Source organism: Psammomys obesus, unplaced genomic scaffold (assembly GCF_907164565.1).
Source record: "Psammomys obesus unplaced genomic scaffold, mPsaObe1.curated_primary_1811, whole genome shotgun sequence".
Lineage (NCBI taxonomy): Eukaryota > Metazoa > Chordata > Mammalia > Rodentia > Muridae > Psammomys > Psammomys obesus.
The window spans coordinates 6,837,336-6,848,285 of record NW_026586662.1 but is presented as its reverse complement, the minus strand read 5'-3'; positions in this window follow the sequence as shown (position 1 = coordinate 6,848,285).

Here is a 10,950-nt window from a genome sequence, read left to right as displayed (position 1 = left end):
GGTGTGATTCTCCTCAGTGCGTACATGCAGGCATGGTTCACGCGTATCTCAATGGCTTCCTTTGACTATCTTATCAATATTATCAGTTTTAACATAAGAAGTGCCTCTATCCGTGCCTTATTTATGAAACTATACACTAAATATCAGGCACAATTATTCTTATCCAAGAGCCTTTTAATGAATAATCAGTTATGGAAGTATTCTGGTTATGTTGAAATAAGATTTTGTGATTTATTTTTTTCTGAATTCTCTTAGCATTTGTGTCTCTTCTTAGTATTTCTGGATAAGTATGGTTAAATAATTGAAAGGAAGAACTATTATTTCTGTTCGGGTTTCAAAATACTTTTAAATGTCATCTGTAGTCACAGTGTTTGCTGTAAATTTTTGTAAATCTGTGTGTTTAGGTATAATTTATATATTTATACATTTCCATAACTAATTTACTTATATTTGAGGCACTGATCTTACCAATGTTGTTGTTAGAATAATTTGAAATTTTAATAAAGGATTTATGGACTCTAATACAGTTAGGTTAAGGATTATGTTTTACTTAGCTTAACATACTGTTAAACACAACTAAGAAGATGTATAATACTCTGTGTTGTCAAAGAATATTCAGTCAACTAAAGTTTTGTTAGAATTTTTGCACCCTGGTGGAAAAGGAAATCATGCTGTGATTTTATTTTCCTTTAAAACTTACCGAATTGGACATTGATGTTATAAAACTCTAATAAACATGAGATGGGAAACTTTCTCTTGTGTGCTTTGAGAATAAACCTGTTAGTCTGGAATTGAGAAAGGGATCATCCAACAGAATAAAAGAGTCTTCTCTTCCATGGGTGTCAATAGTAATACTTTTTCTGCTTGAAGCTGTCTTTGTGGGAAGATTTTTAGTTTGATTCCTTCAATTAGTGTGAGTTTATTCATGTTCCGTCTTCTTGCTGCTGATTTTTTTGCTGTGTATGTCAATGTCCCTGTCTTAGTTGTTCTGTCTAAATAATCAAATACATCAACCCAAAGACAGTTATTTTTGCTCCTATTTCTAATTTCTACACCATCTGCATTCAGCACTCATTTCTTCCCCTTATTAGTATAACTCCCTGAATGACTGACAATGTGTTAGTGTTTAAAGAGCCAGCTCTTGCCTTTTGTCCTTTTTGTTACACATTTGTTTTCTATTTAATCTTTTCATTTCTTTCATTTTCATCACATTTTATTGTGGTCATTTTCTAAGACAACATTGACAGCTTTTAACTCCCTAGTCTTTCCTCAAAGAAATAATTTAAATTTTTCCTAGGTTTTTTTATTAAAGCAGTCATTCTATACATAAATATATAATATCTCTAATATCAGCTCATAAAGGCAAATATTTCCTAATCCATTCTCTCAGAAACTTGTTGAAAATTAATTGACAATAAATATGGTTATTTACTTTTGAGTTTTCAATACAAGTAATATATAGATAAATTTGTACACAGACAGAAATATATCTATATGTAGTTACGCTAGCCACACTACTTCCATAACTGTACTTTGAAAATAAGTTTTCAACATATGGAGTGAAAACCCCTCATTTTGATGTCTTTACAGAGTTTTGTTTATTCTAGGTATTTTATATTTTAAAATCAATGTTTACGTCAGTTTGAATTTTTATTTTAAAGTGACAGGCTGCACAATTTTATTTTTATAGTATTGTATCTACTGATAATTTTGGTTAGCAATGCTAAGCTGCCAACCTTGATTCTTCCAGTTTGTGAATGTGAAGCCTTTCCAACTGTATGAAAAAAGAAATTGATTCTTCTCTTACACATGCGTCTCAACCATCGATTCCCTCTCTTCTACTTCTCCCAAGACTCTCTCAAATCTCCCTTTTCCCATAGAGTCACTCCCCCATTTTCCTTTAGAGTAGAGCAGGCCTCCAAGAGACAACAACTAAACACAATGAAACAGGATTTAAAAAGACAAGGCAATATCCTACCATTGCCTGAAAATTTTATGATTTCCTTGTTTTTAATTGCTGAGTAGTATTCCATTGTGTAAAAGCACCACAATTTCTGTATCCATTCCTCCATTGATGTGCATCTGGGTTGTTTCCAGGTTCTGGCTATTACGAATAAAGCTGCTACAAACATGGTTGATCAAATGCCCTTGTTGTGTACTTGAACATCTTTTGGATATATGCCTAGGAGTGGTATAGCTGGATCTTGAGGAAGCACTACTCCTAGTTGTCTGAGAAAGCATCAGATTGATTTCCAAAGTGGTTGTACAAGTTTACATTTTCACCAACAATGGAGGAGGGTTCCCCTTTCTCCACAACCTCTCCAGCATGTGTTGTCACTTGAACTTAGCCTTTCTGATGGGTGTAAGGTGAAATCTCAGGGTCATTTGGATTTGTATCTCTCTGATAGCTAAGAAAATTGAGCATCTCTTTAATGTTTCTGAATGAGTTATTCCAGAAGCAGAAAGACACACAATATATACTCACTTATAAGTAGGTACTAGACCTGTAAGTTAGGATAAACATACTAAAATCTGTACACCTAAAGAAGATAAACAAGAAAGAGGACCCAGGATAAGATGATCAATCCTTACTTAGAAAGACAAATGCAATGAACATTGGAAGTAGGAGAAAACAAGTAACAGGACAGGAACCTACAACAGAGGACCTCTGAAAGACTCTACCTAGCAGTGTATCAAAGCAGATGCTGAGACTCATAAACCTTTGGCAGAGTGCAGGGAATCATATGAAAGAAGGGGGGATTAGTATGACCTGGAGAGGACAGGAGCTACACAAGGACCAAATATATCTGGGCACAGGGGTCTTTTATGAGACCAAGGACCATGTATGGATATAACCTAGAACCCCTGCTCAGATGTAGCCCATGGTAGCTCATTATCCAAGTGGGTTCCCTAGTAAGGGGAACAGGGACTATTTCTGACATGAACTCAATGGCTGGTTCTTTGACCTCCCCCCACCCCTGGAGGAAGGAACAGCCCTGCTAGACCACAGAAGAGGACATTGCAGCCAGTCCTGAAGATACCTGATAAAACAGGGTCAGATCGAATGGGAGGAGGACCTCCCCTATCAGTGGACTTGGAAAGGGACAGGGAGGAGATGAGGGAGGGAGGGTGGGATTTGGAGGGAATGAGGGAGTGGGCTACAGCTGGGATACAAAGTTAATAAACTGTAACTAATATTAAAAAATATTTAATTAAAAAATAAAGCAGATTCTGAGCCTGATGGCCAACTGTTGGGCAGAGTGAATGGAATTTTATGTAAGAAGTGGGAAATAGTAAGAGCTGGAGAGGACAGGAACTCCACAAGGAGAGCAACAGAACAAGATAATTTGAACACAGGGAACTTCCCAGAGACTCATACTCCAACCAAGGACTATCCGTGGAGATAACCTAGACCCCTGACAATGCAGCCACTTCTGATGAGAACTGATAGACTAAGATCAGAAAGGAGAGGAGGACCTCCCCTATCAGTGGACTTGGGGAGGGGCATGCATGTAGAAAGGGGAGGAAGGGTGGGATCGGGAAGGGAGGAAGGAGGGGCTTATGGGGGGGATACAAAATGAATAAAGTGTAATTAATAATAAAAAAATAAAAAATAAAATAAAGACAAAACAAAAGCCCTCAAAAAGGTAGACAAGACAACCAATAGGAAGAAACAAGTCTCAAGAATAGTAAGAAGAGCCAGGGACATACCCTTTCCCTCTCTTAGGTGTTCCACAGAAACATCAAGATAACAGCCATAGCACAGACTCAAAATACCTGGTGCAAACTAGTGCTTGCCACTTCAGTCTCTGTGGACCCCTATTATTATCCCCACTTAGTTTATTCAGTAGGCCATTTCCTCCTGGAGTCCTCCATTTACTCTGACTCCTGCAATCTTTTCACCTCCTCTTCCATGGGTTTCCTGGGCTCTGAGTGGAGATATGAGCCAGAGGCCTCTAATTTAGACCCTTTCTTCCAATTTTTATCATGATAGTGTACAGTTTGATCCAATATAGTTACTGAATGGCTCCAGCACCATGGGACTATTTACAATTCCTCACTTGCACCGCCTTTGCTCATGCCACCTCAGCCAATCACAATCACTAGTTGGCTTCCCATTCCTGTAATTCCTCAAGATTAAGGAAGTGGAGTCAAATGCAGTATGCTTCCAATTGGTACAGATTCATATTGCTCACCACAGTTTTCTCGAGATTTCTTTTTACATTCTGTGTTTCTTGATGATTTGTTTCTGTTTCTATTTGTTGAATTGTATTCCATGTTTAGATTCTTAAAACTTCACTCACCATTTTTCAGCTATGATATAATTTTAATTGGTCGTGTGTTTATATGAATTAAGCTCAGGAGCAGAAGTGTTTACATTTTCTCTTTATTGAACTTGTATTTAGTAGTGTTTTCTAAGTTGTTCTGAATCAGCTATTACATGACTTTTGTAAACATGTGCTTGTATGAATTAAGCTTGTGTTGGTTTGTACTAAATCTATTTTTAATTCAGATTTAGTATTTTCCATTTTTTTCTGCACAACAAGGGCAATATTTTGCATCCTTACCAGCAAGACATAAAAGATTCAATCTTTCTCTATCTTTAGCTGCGGTTGATACTGTTGGTATTTTTTATTTTACCCATTCATAGGTAAGCAGTGATGTTTCATTTTGGTTTAGCTTGTATATCTCTGCTAATAATGGAGAGCTGTTGCCAGGTGTTATATGCTTTATTTACAGATTGGTCATTGCTCATCAATGAGACTATAATTGATGCTTAGGTACTTGACCCCTTCTACTTTATTATAATTGTCTAAATTAATTCTAACTTTTTGTGAAACCTTGAGAATTTTATACATACAGGATTATATAATCTAACAGTGACACAATCCCAGCATAAAATGAGGAGAGTAGGTGTAAAATTCCAGCACTAGCTGAGGAGCCATTGCCATTTTATTTATTTCATTTTTTTTATTTTTGCCTTTTATTAAAAGTAGATTCTTTTCTCATACAGTATATCTTGATTACAGTTTCTCCTCCATCAACTATTCCCAGTTCCTTCCCACCTCTTCTCCCATCTAGATCCCTTCTGTTTCTCTCTCATCAGAAAAGAACAGTCTTCTATGAGATAACAACCAAACATGACAAAATAAAAATACAATTAAAAAAATCACATTGAAGTTGGACAAAGAAAACCTACATAAGGAAAAGAGCCCGAAAGAAGAAATAACAACCAGAGACCCACTCATTTGTACACTCAGGATTCTCATAAAAATACTAAAACTGAACGCTATACTATACATATGAAGAGTTGGTACAGACCTGTTTAGGCTCTGTGCTTGATGCTTCAGTCTCTGTGAGTGCCTAAGAGCTTCGCTTAGTTGATTTAGACGGACTTTTCTCTAGATATATCTCATCTCCTCCAGCTATAAGTGTCATTGACATTTTATTGTATAGCTTCTGGGAGAAGGAGCATCTCCTTCAATGACAAAATTTGATAGGTCAGCCACACATCAGGAAAAGGCCCACTCTAAAATGAGTGGACTTTTTCAGCATGTAATGAGATGATCATGTGGTGTTTTTTTCTTCCAATTTGTTTATATGGTAGATTACCTTAATGAATATTTGTATGTTGAGCCATCCCTGCATCCCTGGGATGAAGCCTACTTGATAATGCTAGATGTTTTTGCTATTTTCTTGAATGTGGTTTGTGAGTATTTTATTGCGTAGTTTTGCATCAATGCTCATAATGGAAACTGTTCTGATATTCTCTTTCTTTATTGAGTCTTTGTTTGGTTTAGGTATCAGGGTGACTGCAGCCTCATAGAATGACTTCGGCAATGTTCCTTCTGTTTTTTTGTTTGTTTGTTTGTTTGTTTGTTTGTTTTGTGGAATAATTTGAGGAGCATTGATATTAGCTCTTTTTTTGAAATCTGGTAGAATTCTGCACTAAAATCATCATCAGGTACCAGACATGGATATGCCATCTAGGTTTTGTTTAGTTTTTAATTTAAAATGTATTTTTTTTCTTTTTAACATTTAAAATTTAGTTGTGTATGTGTGTTTTGACTACATGCATGCATGTGCACTACATGTATGGCTGGTGGTTGAAGAAGTCAGAAGAGGGCGTTGGATCCCCTGTAACTATAATTATAAATGATTGTTAGCCATCATGTGGGTGCTGGGGAATGAACCTAGGTTCTGTGCAAGAGCAGCAACTGCTCTTAATGGCTGAGCTATCTCTCCAGTTCTGCTATCAGTTCTTTAATAATTCTGTGACCTTAGTATAATGGCAACCTCCCCTGGCTAGATGAGCTGTTCTAGGCACACTCAAGTGCCTGTGGAGCCAAGACTACACACTGGCCATGTGACCCCACAGGTAGTGCTCTTTCATCATCTTGTGATTCCAGGGGCATATAAATCATAGCTTGTGATGTTGATTTCAAGAGAAGCCATGGTTTTGTCTGATTTCGGTTATAACCTCTAATCCACAGCCTGTCTTAGACAGAGACCAAAAGGACTCTCATTATGGCCACCTGTCCTTACCCATCACAATTGTGAGAGCTGTAGAAGGCCAGACAATGGGGGGGGGGGACATGGTCATCATGGACCTGGATGTACCCACAAGGTAGTCAGCGTTTGGGAGCCTGGCGGGGACAAATATACTGACTTTTTAAAGGAAGGGACCTATATATAGATCATGTATGTGACTCCTTGAGGATAGGGGTGGAGAAATTGCTCCATGTTACCTGTCAGTAAGAGGAAGGCCATCACCAGGACTTAGTGCTCTAATAAGGACACTTCAGTCTGATGGAGAATTGCACAGATATGTTTGGTCCTACCGTGACGTTGGAACAGTTTGGCTACTAAGATGTGAAATGGTACTGCTTTATGCCTTCTTTTGCAGTTCTTTTGAAGCCAGTGCCACCCAAGTGGGCACTCCAACCCATGTCGTCATGGAACTAAGTGATGTGCTACAAAATCTAAAGAACAAGGTGGCTCAGAGAGCAGCTTTACATCTTCCAAGAATCAAGGCCCCTGCCTGGCAGCAGCACCACAGTGCAAACCTTGAACGCAGCTATAGGTTTCTCAGACATATAGTCCCATGGAGACTTTCTTACCCCTACAGTAGTTTTATGTCAAACAAGATAGTTGTCAGAGGTCGTTGTTGAACTGAACCCTGAAGTTATTAAGTTATGTTGAGATGCAAAAAAATTTCTGGGTTTTGCAAAGAAAAAAAGAAGTATTTATATGCTACAGGTAGAAGAATTTTAGCAGAAATATAACTTTCAAATGCTGACCTTAGAGTAGAGTTTTGCTGTTTTTCTCTCAGAACAGTTATCTTCTCAGAGCCCAAATGTTTTTACTTTAATAAAGTCTAACTCATTATTTTTTACTTTTATTTGTTTATGCTTTTGATGTCATATATAAAATCTCCTTTTAAGCTAAGTAACTAATAGTCTCTTTTTCTGTATAATCTTCTTTTATTTACTACATTTTGGTTTTTAAAATCACTTTCAAGATAATTTCTATATGTTAAGAGATAAGACTAAAGTCTTCCTCCTTTTCTGTTGAAATGGGTGTCTTAACTTGATAGATATTATTTGTTCAAAAATGACTATGCATGCACAGAGACATGTCACGATTGCTTTGAATTACTTCATTGAGGAATTCTTTTGTCCAAAACATAATTTTATAAAATGAGTTCAAGTTGCTTATTGACAATGCATATGAATACAACTGACTTTTATTTCATAGTTTATAGTCTTGCTACTCACTTTCTTTCATAGCAGATTCCTTAAGATTACAGTTTAAATAACCACCATCCAAAACTTAACAGTACAGTGATCAATATAACTTTTGATATTCATATTAGCCATGTTTCTATATTTAATGGAAAAATACCTGACACAAACAAATGGACAGGAGGAATGATTTATTTTAGGTTATAGTTTCAAAAGTGTTGGTCTATCATCACCAGCATCCTTGATTCTGGACCGGTGGCAACAGGAGAATCACTGCAGTTGAAGCAGATAGCATAGACTTTATGATGGACAGGAAGCATTTTATTAATGCAATCAATTAGGTGAGAGCTTTCAGGTTCTGATTACTAACTAAGAGCTTAACAATTCAGGTTCTGATTACTAAGAGCTCAACAGTTAACAATCAAAAAGAGATTCCATATAAACAAATGAAGAAATGAGAACAATCCTGAGAGAAGCTATTTAAAAAGACAAAAATTAAGGCCAGCGAGGTAGAGGTAGCACATTCCTGTAACCTCAGCACTCGGGAATGCAAAGTGAGCATGGAGTAGATTTTCTGTTGGCTAACTACTTCTGAGCATGGGTCCTGCCCTGGCGTGTGGTGGATGGACCCAGTGCCATTCCATTGGGAAAACCTGATATTTTCCTTTCTAGCATGCATCAGCTTAAAATAGCTTGTTGTTTAGGAGTATAACTTGGTGCCCACTTTCACTTGTCAGTGCTGGGATTTTGTCTGGCTTGAACCTCTGCAGGTCTTGTTATTTGCAGTCACAGTCCCTATGAGTCCATGTATTCATCAATCCCATTGCATCTAGAAGGCACAGTTTTCTGTCACCTCTGGCTCTTACAATTCTTCCAGTTTCTCTTCTCTCATAGATCCCCCAGTCCTTAGAGGAGAGGTTTGATAAGACATCACATTTAGGGCTGAAAGAAGAAGCTTTCTTATGAAGGTTAAGAGAGTATCTGACTTTTAGGTATAGCAATTTGCCCTTAAGAGTAATTTTATTGATATGTACAATAAAACAGTAATTTTCCCTTACAACTCATAATTTGTCTAGTCTCAGGTGTTTTGGACACTTTAGCAATGTCTCACATATGTTACATCTCACAGAGTGGTCTTTAAGTCCAAGCAAAAATATTTGGATACTCCTATAACATTTATGCCACTATTGCACTGATATATGTTATAGTCAGGTCAGTACTATAGGTTACAGAGTTTGATTTTGGGATAATATTGGTAATTACTTGTTTTCTCTGAGTGTGCAAAGTAACTCAAAGCACAATAAGTGTAAGGGTGAAGTTTCTAGTTGGGCACCAGATTTATTTCTCCATGTTTAAATCAGTATGTAATCACAAAACTTTATACAGAGTAATCAACAGCTTTAGCAATATCTTGTAATATTTTTTAATCAACTCAACAATATTACTCAATATTGTAATATTTTTGATCCAACTCAACAAGTCCTGACACTGAAGATTTTACTTTTTTGGCATAAAATATGTAGTAGGTTATCTCTGCAATTGTTTGTTTATGACTCCACTTATATGCCTTTCATATATGTACATATTTTAGGACTCTTCTGCAGTAGTAGGTTTCCAGGTGGCTTTTCAAAAGGCATTTAAGTCTCCTTTACCTTGACCACAATCCTTTCCCTCAGTTTATCCCCCAGTTGATCACAATACTTAGAAGTCAGAGGCAGAAGAAAGTTTATTAGTTTGAAGTCAGCTTGGTCTACACAGCAAATTCTAGCCTAGCGTTATTACAAGGTGAGTTCTTGATTCCTTCCCTATTTTTTTCCTGTGTCAACAAGTCATTACATTCTGGCAGAGAGCCAACCTATTCAGTAAGTAATCTCAATACAGATATAGTTTTCGAAATTTTTGAATTGATGAGATTTCTCTTAAAAAGGACCTTCACAAGAGGTCAGCGTAAAAATTAGCATATGAAGAACCATTTCAATTTGGTAAGATGGCGGCACCGGGAGGACTCTCATTCTGACCAGTAGCACAGCAGGATCAGCACTGTAACCAGCAGTCAGAACTCATGGCCCTAAAACACAAGGATTGTGTTTCCCAGGTGAGAGGTTACCCCACGGTGGGGGATTCAATCAGCTTCAACTCACCCAGCTAAACCAAGGCAGAGATCCTGGTTCCACCAGGCACTTGGTTGCCAGCCCAGAGCCACACACCAACGTACTCAGATCACTGTCCCAGACTGGACTGTGGACATCACAACATCAGAGACTGAGATTTCCAGTCGAAAGATAACCCCACAGTGCAGGAAACAATTGGGACCGATCTTAGGTCACCCAGACATCCCCTGGAAAAGACTCGGAGTTCCACGGGTGCCCAGAAGCCAGAACAAAGCCAGATCCAGGGAACCAGGTGCCAGCATAGAGTCCTGCGTGTGCCTGACTCGCTGCCCCAGATAGAACTGTGGGCCCCAGGGCACCAGAGACTGAGTTTCTCTGTTGGGTGCAAATCCACAGCGAGGGGAATGACTGGTCTGATCTCAGAGCACTCAGCCGAAACCACCATCCCGAAAAGGTCTCAGGAAAAATTACCCAGTTTTGGCAGATGCCCAGGCAGCCAATCCCCAGAAATGCAGAAAGGCAGAGCCATGTAAGTCTGTGCCTGCGGATTCTACTCGCCATCACAGACAGAACGGCTGTCTCCAAAGCAAAGACTGGGTGTCCCAGTCAGGAGGAAACCTCACAGCAGGGGGATGGGGGTGATCAGGCCCAACTCAACGCTCAGGACTCCCAGCTCCAAAAGACTTTCTAGATTCACGAAGACTCTAGGCTCTAGTCTTCTACTTCAGGCATGAGCGCTGTGCTCACCCACCATTATTGAGTACTGCTAGGGCACTGGGGCACATAGCTGCATCCTCAGACCTACAAAAGCCAGAGAGCCATTACAGCAGCACTCAGATACTGCTCCAAGGATCAACCAGTTATCCCTAGCTGAACTGACAAAACTGTGGGAATCCCTGGTTTTTCAAGAGGGCTGCACCCAACAATTACACCTAAATTCAGAGCAAGAAACCCAGAAGCAGGGCAGCCATCACCAGAATCTTTCCTGATGAGAGGAGAGCCTTCCTGAACACTACAGTTACCACACAGTTCCATACACCTGAAGTGAACTGTGACAATTCCTGAGAAGCACCACCAGTCAGTTGACCATACCC